The following is a 13,059-nucleotide window of genomic DNA, read 5'->3' on the forward strand; positions in this document are numbered from 1 at the left end:
GAAAATGACTCATGGACTACACTTTTGGAGACACCTGTGAAATTCTCAATACTAAAGTAAAAAGAAGTTGGAGACTATGAAAAAAATAAATCTATCTGGAGTCACAACAATAATAAAAATATTCTGTATTCCTGTAATTGGAAAGTAAACAGCTGAAACCAGAAAAATGTAGCCAGGTAGGGAAATCTGTTAGAGGCATTCTCTGTCTCCTCCTATCTGACTCTAATGGGTATACCCTGATTATCAGTAATTATATTGAAAATATTTACCTATCTTCTAATTATCTAGGTCTCTAGGCAGTATGTATATGCAAAGGATGAATGAAGAATTCTAACTACCCAGTTTTGTTCTGCAAATGCTGCTCATAATCATGAAGCTGAGCCCAATACTAATTTTTCAAAGGAAAGAAAAGTTGAGGCAAGCAAAATAGAATGGACAAGGGAAAAAAGACAAATAAAAAACCAAACCAAACAAAAACTCAAAATGTTTAACAGCCAAAACAAACCAACAATTACAAAGAACACAGGAAAAAGAAACAACAAAAATAAAAATAGTGAAATGAGTAAAATATACAAAATGTGTTTCCTGTGCTGAAAGACTTCAATGAAGAAATGTGACAAGGAAATGCATTGTCTCTTGCAATTCTCCTTGAGATAACTGCACAGGAAGAACACCCACTTTTAGTGAAGTTCTTTCCTGAAATCAGGCTTTTGGCAGCTCATGTGGACTCTGGATTATCTAACTGGGTCTCCATCAGGTAAATCCTGTGTTTTTGTGGAGTCTTCCTATACCTGACAGTAAGAGAGCCTCTTTGCATACTTAATCAGTTTTCTGTCCTCTGCTGGTCTTTCTAAAATTGCTGAAGGAAGTATTACTATTTTAAATACCTCTTTTCACCCTTATTTCCTTATTTTAGTGTTACTCAAATGATATTTGCCACAAGTCTTCTTCTGTTTCCTGGAAGCTAACTTTCATGTGGACTGATCATCCACAAGATGCAGTGGCACATAGTTTATAACATCCTCAGTTGCCAGCATCCAAAACTAACATGAAGATATGTGACAGCTGACCGTAATAAGTAATACCCCTATGGTGGTGTGAAAATCACCAGAACTGATCAGTTGCATATATGTAATCAAAGATGCATGTAGGGTACTTTCTCATTATATGAGTGACAGGAAGTGGACTTGCAATTTATAAGTTAAACTTTTGTATATAGGGACAGTGAGGCTAGACTTAAACTGCCAAAATGGGTCTGAATCTTTCTAATAAAAATGCCTTATTAATATCTCTCAGAAGAACATGCAGGAAGACAAAGCCATTGTAATCTCCGGCGTAATGGTAATCTGCAATCAGATCATGGGTGTGATTTAGAGTCTTTGTCCACATTGTGCACAAATCCAACTAAAACAGCTACAATTGCAAACAGCACTTCTTAGTCTTCCACACCAATATGGTCCCCAGATTTTTGCTATGAGTATAATGCTCTTCTCTCATGATATAACACACTGTAAAAAAAAAAAAAAAGTAATTGGTTTTCAGTGGTTGCACTATTTGTATGGTTCCATAAAACTTCCTTAAAATTTAAGCTTAAATTCAACAATCAAAGTTCTTGAGGTTTTAATTGATAATAGTAGAAAAAAGTGAACAAGAAAACCCAGGAAAAAAAGGACAACGGTTTGTCCCTAAAACCATGTTTTCAGAAAAAAAAAAAAAATGATTAATGTGATGCATAGTTTTTGATGGTTTCATGAGTGGCTGAGGTTGGAAGGGACCTCTGGAGGTCATCTGGTCCAACCAGCCCCAACTCAAGCAAGGCCACCTAGAAACAGCTGCCTAAGATCAGACAGATTTTGAATATCTTCAAGGATGGAGATTCCATGACGCCTCTTGGCAACTTGTTCTAATGATCAGTCACCCTCACAGTGAAAAATGTGTTTCCTGGCAATTAATCTGAGTTGTAATATCAAGGTATAAGACCTGAAAATTCCACACTTGGTCACTCATCCTTAACTCTTCTCTTCCATGCATTATCTTCGGCACTGAACAAAACGGGTGTTCTGGTGCAAAAAAACCCAAAAGCCTACCTGTGATCCTGCATCATAAATATTATGAACAAAGGTAACAAAAAGAAGTACAAAGAAATTCAGTGTTTTGAGACTTTCTGAGCTGAAACAGTTTGAATGCTCAGTTTTGTAACGTAAGTAGCAGTAATGTACGATTTTTATTGTAAATTTTAAGAAATTGTCAAGCATGTTATGGCAAACTCTATTCCCATCCATCAATGGTAGGGCTTGAACTCTGATTTTTAGAATGGTGAAATATTGCCAGAGTTTGCTATGTTGACAAAATAGAATGAAAAAATACATTACAGAGCCATGATTCTCTTGTACCAGATGGAATGTATTAAACAATCCTAAGAAATCATCAAGCAGGAATTAAATGAGGAGCCAGTATCAGAAATACACTGTTGGAAGCACTGAATCTATCTATCTATCTATCTATCTATCTATCTATCTATCTATCTATCTATCTACCTATCTACCTATCTTCATCTTCAGTTTTCTAAGGCTTGAAGTCTTGATGGCTTTTACATAATACTCATGTGGGAGAGAATTATGAAGAAGTATACTTCTCCTTGTAATTTCTGAAGCTGTTGGTCAATTTCCACCAAATTTTTCAGAGGAGAGGCTTTAATAATATTATATGTGACTAAGCACCTGAGAATCCTAACAGAAGGTAGTATCTGCACAAAGCACAGCAACCAAGCAGCAGATTTCTGGATGCCAGTATACCTATTTATATTTTCTTGCACAGAGGAACAGAGGATATAATTCTTTCTTGTACATGGTAGATAGGATAATTCACAAATGAACTCAGAAAAAAACATTATCCCTTATGCTCCAGTGAATAAGCCAACTAGTCATTGCCACAGGTTAGGAATAAACATCTATTTTATTCTGTTGCTGTCTCAAGTCATCTGAGATGCTCAAGGTAGCTTATCCGTAACAGCTTAACTTCACAAGGGTTAGTATCAATGTGACTGAGGCTTCCAAATGACTTTGGCAATGTGGGCATAAGTATGAGGTGCTTTTTTGGTCAACTGTTGGAACATCTGGCATAGGCCACTATTAGAAATATGATACTGAATGAGATGGGCCAGTGGTCTTCAGTGCAAGGTTTTCTTTTATGCCTGCCTTTCTTTTACTTAAGCGTAGTCTGGAAATCGGACAAGACTATCAGTGGGAAGAAAATAAATAACAAATAGAGTGCCAGGAACTTTCAAAACCATCTGTTTGTGCCATAAAAACATGAATAGCACAGAGAACCTTTACTTCTAAGCATTTATTAGATTGTGAAACACTATTTTGAGTAATAAAATGTTTGAAATTAATTTGTCACCATGAGAACAATTTTATACTATTCAAACCTCTTGATCAGCAATCTTGGCCTTCTGAATTGCCCTTTTATCTCATAATACTGTTCTTCGTTATCTTTAAATGGTATTCTGCATCAGTTATACACATGGACTAAAGGAGACAGAATAGAGAATTTTATTACTATCTTAGTACATGCTAACCAGAGGATATACTAATCTTTGTACCAAATAAAATTTTATTGAAGTCAGGTGTAATTTTCTGTACCATGGATAAGATAGAACATCTCAAACTAAGAAAGCTACTGTTTATCTCAAAAGTAACAACTGAAATAGCAGTATCATATGCAAAATACATGTACATGCCCAGAAGAATATTAGGCATCATGACTTAGAAGCAATGATCCTAGTAGCACTGGGGTTAAAGACGTGTTAACACATTTTCCTGTCCTATACCAGATCCTAATGATAAACTCCATCTTCTTTCTAGCTTTTTGATCCATTATGAAAGATATAAGGAACACAGGAGAAGTTGTGGCACTTGAGACATATATCATGCTCTTTGGGTTTAAAATGGTGTCCATTCATCACATTAACAGACATTTGGTCACACACCCATTACATGCTCCAAAGGACTGAAGTTCTATTGTGTCCAGTTCTGGGCCCCTCAATTCAAGAAGGACAGGGAACTGCTGGAGAGGGTCCAGCATGGGGCAACGAAGATGATGAAGGGAGTGGAACATCTCCCTTATAAGGAAAGGCTGAGGGAGCTGGGTCTCTTTAGTTTGGAGAAGAGGAGGCTGAGGGGTGACCTTACTAATGTTTACAAATATATAAAGGGTGAGTGTCACAAGGATGGAGCCAGGCTCTTGAATAAGGATCAACGAAGTCTGGAGCTGGACAAATCTCTGAGGCTCTCAATGATCTAAATATCGGCATGCAACACTGTCACGCTGTTTGGATGATCAACATGCTCACAAAATTGAGGTTGCATCACAAATGCTCTGTGAATCCAAAAGAGCCAGTATAATTAAAAATATTAATATTTACACAGAATTATTCTACTATAGTCATAAACTTTAGCTGTAGCTCCCATCTTTTTTCAAATTGCCTTTGAACATATTAAGCAAATATCTATGAATCAGTCATTGATTAATCTGTCTGAGAACAAATATCAGCCTATGGAATTTTTATGTTCTGAGCAAATATTTATTTTGCGCATGCTTTTAGTTTCTAAAGTCTTCTGTATGGGCCTTGTACACAGGGACCTGGTCATTGCACTTTGCTTTGTTTGTTTTTAAGCCCTGGGTAAAAGCATTTGCTATTAAGAGTGGCAGGAAATAAATAGGGAGAAGAAAGAATTTTGTAAACCGTTTTTTTTCCCCCTCCTCATATTGCACTCAAGAAAGGGAATTATAGTTGTTATACAGATATAAATACCTGAATTCATTCCTGAAAGTACAAAACCAAAAAGGAAGATCATACCAAGATGAGAACCACTTAACTTTATCCAGCTGCTCCCCATTAACTGTATAAATAGAAGGGGTAGACAAACAGTAGAGAAGAGAGTGTTTTCATGAAACAGTCCCAGGTTTTGTGAGAAAATTTGGTTTTTATGCCAAGAAAAAAATTAGCAATCTGCAAATATTTTACGTAGTGTCTCGTCTTCATTTTAAATGTTTTTAATCTTAAGCTTTGCATATTCATAAGAAGACAAATAAGCATACCTGTCCTCTGTTTCTGAATCATCAATGTCCAATCATTAATCCATTCTTGCAGATCCTTCAACGCCCAGCTTTGAGCAGTAAACTAAGAGGAATGCAGGACAGATTCAGTACTAATAAAAGAAAAAGTGGAAGGTCTGACAGGCAACCATTACCTTGGAGGAATATATGAGCAAGAAAATTTTCTTAACAGCTTGGTATATGGATTTCAGGTTCAAAATACAGAAGGCAAACAGATACAGACATCCAGTGGTAGCAAAGACTGGTCTAAGTACCTTCAGCAGTATTGTGAAGACCTAGCAGTGTGCTATAGCTCAGAGATGGGAGAACAGGAATGGCAGTTCAGAGACAGAGAAGTCCCTGTGGGAAAACCCAAAGGATTTTAGCAGTGTCGGGATTTTTTCCTGGCTAGATGAAGATTTATGCATAGGAGATTCATGCAGATAGTCACTGGATACTTTTAAATAAAAGTGCTGCATCTGCAACACAAACACTTGGTGGTGCTTGTGAGAACAAATCTCTTTCATCTAGTTGCATCTCATCTGTTCTGCTTATCACTCACTTCCTAATGCCACCCAGATTTGCAGGTGACTACTGGGCTATTTGTCTCACCATAGGAAATGCGGATAGGTTGGTGTTTAGAAATATAAATAAAACATTCTTCACATGGGAATATTTGCTTGGAATAGTTATGATACAAACACCAGTGGAAAAAGACACAATGTAGCAACGTTGGCAGATGATAAGATTTTTAAGCACTACTAGTAAATATATCATAATCAGTGCATGTAAATGTGAAATGCATCAAAAAAATTGTCTGACATGCTGCTTGTTTTTGTGTGTGTGAGTGCAAAGTATAGTTGTTAGTCACTCATTCTTCAGATTCAGAGGATTACAATTTTCACTGTGGTCTGGGTGGACACGTGTGCGCAAAAGAAAGTAAACAGCTGGAAAAATAAAAGTTGGAAAAACATTCACTAATGAAGTGAAGAAAATTAAGACATCAAAGATAAATTTAATCATACTGTGACTTTGAAAGTTTCTCTTTCAGATTTTTCACAGGAATCCTGTATTCTGACAGGAGTATTTAGGGTTCAATTACTTTAAAAAAGAAACCCAGCACAGTACCCAAAAGGTCAGATTCTCTTGTGAATCTTTTTTAGTTGAGATTTACAGTGTTTTTGCCATCATGGGTGAATTTTGTGCTGGAAGTAACTGTGACATGTAGAGGTTTGCACACCTGTTTCCTTGTTGTTCATCTTCAACTTCTGAGCAGGGGAATAGCATATTGGAGAAAAGGAAACTACATACTGCTTCTGTATCCTTACCAGCCCATTCAAACATCTCTCCTAACACAAAATACTTCAATTACATTCTAAAGAACATTTTTAATATGACCTTTTGCTCCCAAGACTCAATACCAATGCTCTAGATCCACAATGTTGTCATAGTGCTGCCTCCAACATTTCTTTCAGTTCAATCAATACTCCTGGTTTATCACAATGTAATAAAGTCATTGCCACATAATAGTTGGACATCAGTAACAGATCTGTGCATACTCTTTCAAGCTATTGTAACTAGGAGGTAAAACGCAATAACTTAAACTTCTTTTATTAACTGTTCATTAAATGGATCAGCTAAGGAAGAGTAACTCATTAAACCACATTAACTCAGTACTATGCTTGAGTCCTGTAAAAAAATCTCTTTGAATCTACTGCTGTAGTTCACTTTGTGCTAAATTTTGAAAACTCCTCAGACTGTTTTGAAGAGGGGCTGAAACAGGATGCAGTTGTCACCTCAATGTTTCTTGGCAATAAGACCTCATCAGAACAGTATGCTATTCTATTTCTATTCCTATTTGTTAAAATTAAAAAAAAAATAATAATTTAAATTAGCAATGGAATGCTGAGTTAAGGCCAAAGCTGAAAAACATTGCTTTCCCATGCTTAAGCAGGCTTGATAGCTTTAGGATCAAATTCAATGTGATTAAACGGAAAAAATATGAATCAAAAAGTACTGCAAAAAATTTGTTAATTACCTAATCCGTAATTGTAATGTATCTGATGGAAGAAAGCCTCTAATCTGAACTCAGATTATGTTCAAAGGAAAACTTAAGTCCATCTGGCTACTCTGTTTTTCAGATTTTACTGCGATCTGTTTGTAATCAAACTCTAAATCAGAAAAAAAATGAGAACTTCTTGGTACAGAGCAGAGTCAAATGAAGTTCAAATATTTACTGTTTGCAAGCAAAGCATTAATGCAAATTAAAAAAATGTTCTTAGGATAAAGACAAATCCAAAAAAGGTTTTAATTGCTCCAATTAGATTAGATTTTATAATAAACAGAAAGCATTTCCAGTAAGAAGCAGGTAAATTTAAGCATTTTTTTTTCATTTCATATTGCTATTGTTTGCATGGGTATATATCACATTTGTGTTCCATTAACTTTATTTACCAGGAAGAGCAAATATTGCTTCTTTTTCTTCTTCCTTCCCCTTCTCCCCATTTTGGAGGTCACCTTTTCCAAAGGTGCTGGAGGTGGAAGGGCAGTGAAGACTGCTCAATATCCTGCCAGTACATTTACCTCCTATATTACTTCTTTTCTAGCTGTCACTGCATTTGGCTAAGAGCTAATTTAGCCAGGGCTGATCTGTCAAAACAGGCATGCAAGTGAGCTGACTGCACAGGCCTTCTTCTGCCAGCTTTGCTCCTGAAGCCAGTTCTTCACCCACTCCCTTCGAGTGTTGTGTGAAACTCTCTCTGCATGTGTATGAGGAGCCCACTTAGGAAGATCTCATACACCATGCACAAATCTGACATGTACACCTGGGGGTCAGAGGGCAAATTATGAGGATTTCTGCAAGGTGTACAACTTGTCATATGAAATAAAACTTCCTGTTTGCTAATGTCTAGCAAAGTACTCCTTGCAAACACAGGTAAAATAGCCAGGCTAGTATGAAAACTGTGTCTGCTGTTAAAAATTAACTTTTTTTTCCTTCTAGTTTGTTATCTGAGAAAAAAAAAAAAAAAAGAATTTTAGCTTTTGCAATAGTGGTCTTTACGCAAACAATAAAAGAAAATATTCAGTACTCTTGAAATACAATTATTTTCCCAACTTATTTGACTGTATAAAGTCTCAAATTAAATTGTTTGGTGTTATTTGTTGGTTTATTTGTGTGTGTGGTTTTTATTTTTTTTTTTTCACATTCTTAAATAGCTGCATTGAACTAATATCCAGATTTTTTTTTTTTTGAGGAAGGAGGAAAATAACCTTGTTAAAAAAAATCCAAAAAACAAAAAAACAAAACAAAGCCAAAACCCAAACACACACACTTGTTTAATTAGTATATTCTTATTCCAGAGTTAAAAAATAACCCAACTTTATTGGTGATGGGGAAGTATAATGCATAAACACTTTGAAAAAGAGAATTCTCAGCCATTAGGTGAAACTCTTACCATCTGTTATGTTTTTCCCACTTACTTTAGTCCTTCGCTCCTGGCTGTTAATAAGCAAGTGAGTTGATGACTTATCAACATTAGACACTTCCTTGTATTTAATTATCACGATATGCTAAAATTTTAGCACTCTGGTTCTCATTCATAGAAGAGAATAGGATCTCTGGACCAGTATATGTAAAGACCTATTTCTTCAGAGCCGCCTTAAGCAAACCCCATCCCAGACACTCTCAGCCCGGCTGCTTGCCGACTTCACCCAAGAGGAGCTCAGGGCTGACTGCCTGCCCAGGAGGTGAATGGTATATAGGAACTCCTTCAGAACCCAGCCATGAGCACAACATCCCCAAGAGTGCAGAAGCTACTTCCCAGTCTTTTTTTCCCCTGATGACTGAACCCATTTTGCCTCTGTCAGAATGCAGTCCTGTCTTGGATGTCTTTGAGCTTGTGGGATAGCTATGTCTACAAATTCTGTGCCAAAAAATGGAATTATGTCTACTCCTCTGAAACTGAAGCTTTAGCTCTATTTTATTCAGAACACTCTGAGCACTGTGTCAGAGTAAAATACATCTAAAATCTGGGTCAAAGGTATTTTCTCTTTCACTGTAGTCCCTCCAAAAAGGAAGGTAACAGCATTTATTTCAGGGAGGAGGTGGAGTCTTCACAAGGGAAGACAAGGTGGGAACCAAAAGAGACCACAAGGCAGGTGCACAGTCCCAGCCATGAACAGCAGAGCAGATCTGGTAACAGTAACCTGGGTCAGCCAAGAGTCCACTGATTACAAGATGAGTCAGTAGTGCTGAATCAGAAAGTCAAATCAAGACCAGACCAAGATGCTCAAGCATACATAGTGTAGCTTGACAAGGGCCAGAACCTGAGCTCTAATGCAGCTATGGGCCCAGATAGAGGAGGCTGTGTGGGTGAGATCCCCAAATGAGACTGAGAAGACCTCATTTTTGGATTTAGTTTTCAGCAGTGCATTTCAGAGAGTTTAAAACACATTGATCTTTTAGGCTTAAAACTGAAATAGATCTATTTGAGTTCACGGAGCCATGCCAATTTATGCATGCAATTTTAGCATTTTGCAATGAATGCTGCTGAGCACTTTAACTTGTCTGACAGTTTGAGAACTATTTTAGAGAGGTGTATTAAATGAGGCATGTAAAATATACTATCTGGATAATCAATGGGACTGACTTTTCATATTGCAAACTTATACTTCTACAGGATTGTTCATCTGTTAGAGACCTAAAGTAATGCCTGTAAGCCAGATTTGAAGTGAATGATAACAAAATTTGCTCAAGATTTTCTATTCTTCCTTGCACTGTTAATTTACTTTGCCATTCTCAGTGTATTTCACTATCACTGTATATGTTCATGTCTTAATCTCACTTAACAACATGATCATGATTGTTTTCTTCAAACGTCATCATGATGTCACCAGCATATCACAGGATTATTTTTTTCCCCAATTCCTTTTTTTTTTTTGTACTTTTCTACCCTTCATGGCAAGATTCTCATCTAATTTCCTTTCAATACTAAGGAAGGTTTGTTTTATCCATTAGTGCCTATGAGACTGACAGCTCTACAAAAACATTTATGCATTATTTCAGTCAAAAGAGTGGTTCTGAGTCCTGCTAGACTGTTGTGATGATGGCTCTAGTTCAAAAGGAAGAAGAATGGGTGCATACATAGGTAATCTTGTTTTAAAAACTACTAAGAAACACCATTGCTGAAGTCAGCAGGAGAAGCAAGTGCCATATTGCCTTTGAAATCTTGTTTATCTCTGGATTTTCCAATATGAAAATTTCACTTCAGGCCATATGTCTACATAGGGTCAGAAAGTTACTTCAATCAGATGGTATGAAACGAAAGCATAAGTGCTTCTGTTTGTCATTCCTCATTAGAGCATTCAGTTTTCAGAGTGCAATGGAAAATAAAGGAAGTATTATATCAAGGTCTCGGGTTACTGCCTTACATTGGCCCAGATTAATATAACCTGGATAAACTGGAAATGGTCACCAAAGGTGGAATTTTTACACTAAATGCAATTCTCTGCATCTGAACTAGTGTCCAGGTGCATATTTAGTCAAAAGCATCCCATCCTGTATCCTGTAAGACTGTAGATGTTTAAAACTAGGGAAAATTAATCCTACCTAAAAGATTATTATGCCCATCTGGGTACAATTGCAGTACAAAGCAAAGAAGGCAGTTTTTCTTTCCTCTTTATTGATAGTAAGTCCCTTGTCTAGGGTTTACAGGCATTCACTATTCTAAGGGACTTAAGGCTTTAAACAGGAGCTGTGAAATTAAATTTCTGTTCTAGAGTATTTTTTTTCTCCCCAAATGTTCACATATATTTTGTATTAATATTAACTTCCTACACAGGCATAAATTCTCATCTATTTCAGATGGAATTTTGCCTGAATACATGTTGATGACAGGAGTTGACTAGAGAAGCTTATATTTAAAGATACAGAAAATTACAGAGATATTAAAGAATTTAGTTATAAGTGTAATATTCATACAAACAATAAGAAGTCCCAAGAAAGTAATTAATTTCAAAATGCATAGAATGACCAGTATCTCTGTCCATTTCTGTTATATTCATGTACATAATAGAGGTCACAGTGTTTACTCAGTACTTAAAACTATGAACCTGATTCTCAGATTTATCAACTGTATGTACAAATTCAACAGTTAAAAAAAAAGAATATCTAAAATCTAAATTTTCTGGCTGGTGTATAGTTTATTAGAAGTTCTTTGCTAAAAATAAGAGGGAGTTTAGTTTGAAAACACTCATGCTTAAGCTTTGGAAGAAAAGATGATCTGCCTTTCATCCAGCCTTCACTAGCATGTTTCTCATAGGTATTATTGTCAAGATCATAAATGCAATTCTTGAATTCAAACCAATTTGCCAGCAGGAAGCCTCCTTGAGAACAACATGTAGCAACACCTGCTGGGCCAATTGGCCCAGTAAGGTAATAAGACAGTAAAAAAAAAAAAAAAATTAAAAAAAAAAATCATCAACTACAATTATTCACTGTTTCTTGCATCTGTTATTTTGCGGATCTGCGATAAGCATTTTCAAACTAGGAGAGATGCACTATGCTGGAAATTCCTGGTTCCACATTTTAAACAATAAATTTGAAACAAACTATTAAACAGAAAAAAAAATAGACTGCAAGAATGATAATATTTTTGTAAAATTTTCTGGAAGTCAGTATAAGCCCTGAAATAGACACTCCTCAATGAGGTATTTAATCACCTGCCATAAACAAAAAAATATGAGCTACCCAGTTTTTCAAACTGTTTCTTTCACAGCACTCTGGAGAAAAAAATATATACTATTTTAGCCTTCTACTGTATACAGAAGTTTGAAGCAGTCTTCTGGACTGAATGTTAATTTAACAGTGTGTTTTGCACATGTCATCACAGACTGTTACCTTTGACCTACCTAGAAAGCATTAATCTCCATTTAGCTCGACATAAATATGTGTAATCTAAAATGTGGAGTACTCTGGGAAACATACATATGAAATTCAAGCTGTAATTTTCAGATTTTTATTTGTTTCCTATGCCAGCTTTCAATGTTTATAGTTTTTGTCTTTGTGTTCTGGGAAAAGAAAACCTACTTACTGTATGAATGTTCTCTATAGCACAGTAGAACTTGTAGAAAGATAAGCTTTAGGAAACAGAAATCCTTTTTATATCACACTCAAAGAACCTACACAGTTTTGTCACCTTTTTGTAGATGACCATTAACAAAGTATATTGCCATTTTAAGCCTTGGAATATTTTAAGGCATTCTAGAGTATTAAAAAGGCTTTGCTGTTATAGCACGCCCCTTCCTTATGATCATAAAGCTATAGTCAATGTCTTCAGGACATTTTTGCTTTTATACTGACTTTTTATCACTATCTTTGAGCTACTTGTTAGTGTCAGAACTTTTTGTTTCTCTTTAAATGAGTACCCAGGCACCTCTGATTTACACTTTCCTGTGATTTTTCATGGATTCATAGAGCTTAAGGCCAGAAGGGTCTAGCCTGACCCCAGTGTATAGCACAAGTTATTGATCAGCTCAGCTGCTCCATGATAAGGCCAGTGACTTGTACTTCCCCAAACATGCTTTCCAGCAGGGGTCCTTCTGTAATTTAAAGACTGTGAACATCCATACCTTCTCTTGATATTCTGTTCCAAATGGCAAATCATTTAAAGATCACTGTTAAAGACAGAAGCCTTGTTTTAAATTACAATTTATCAGACTTCAGTTTTCAGCCATAGGTTATTGACAGACCTTTTTTAATGAAGTGATAAACAGATTAACTAATAAGCTGCTAGTTTTCCCTTGTGAAAGTATTTCTGTCAATATATGGTATTTATACCATTATTTTATATACATATAAATTTACTATTGATTGATTCTTTCTTTCCATCTCTCTATTAAATTTTTTGGCACTTCTCTGCCTGATTTTCTTCCCACCTCCCAATATCCTTTAATATATGT

This window comes from Patagioenas fasciata, chromosome 4 (assembly GCF_037038585.1).
Source record: "Patagioenas fasciata isolate bPatFas1 chromosome 4, bPatFas1.hap1, whole genome shotgun sequence".
NCBI classification, from domain to species: domain Eukaryota; kingdom Metazoa; phylum Chordata; class Aves; order Columbiformes; family Columbidae; genus Patagioenas; species Patagioenas fasciata.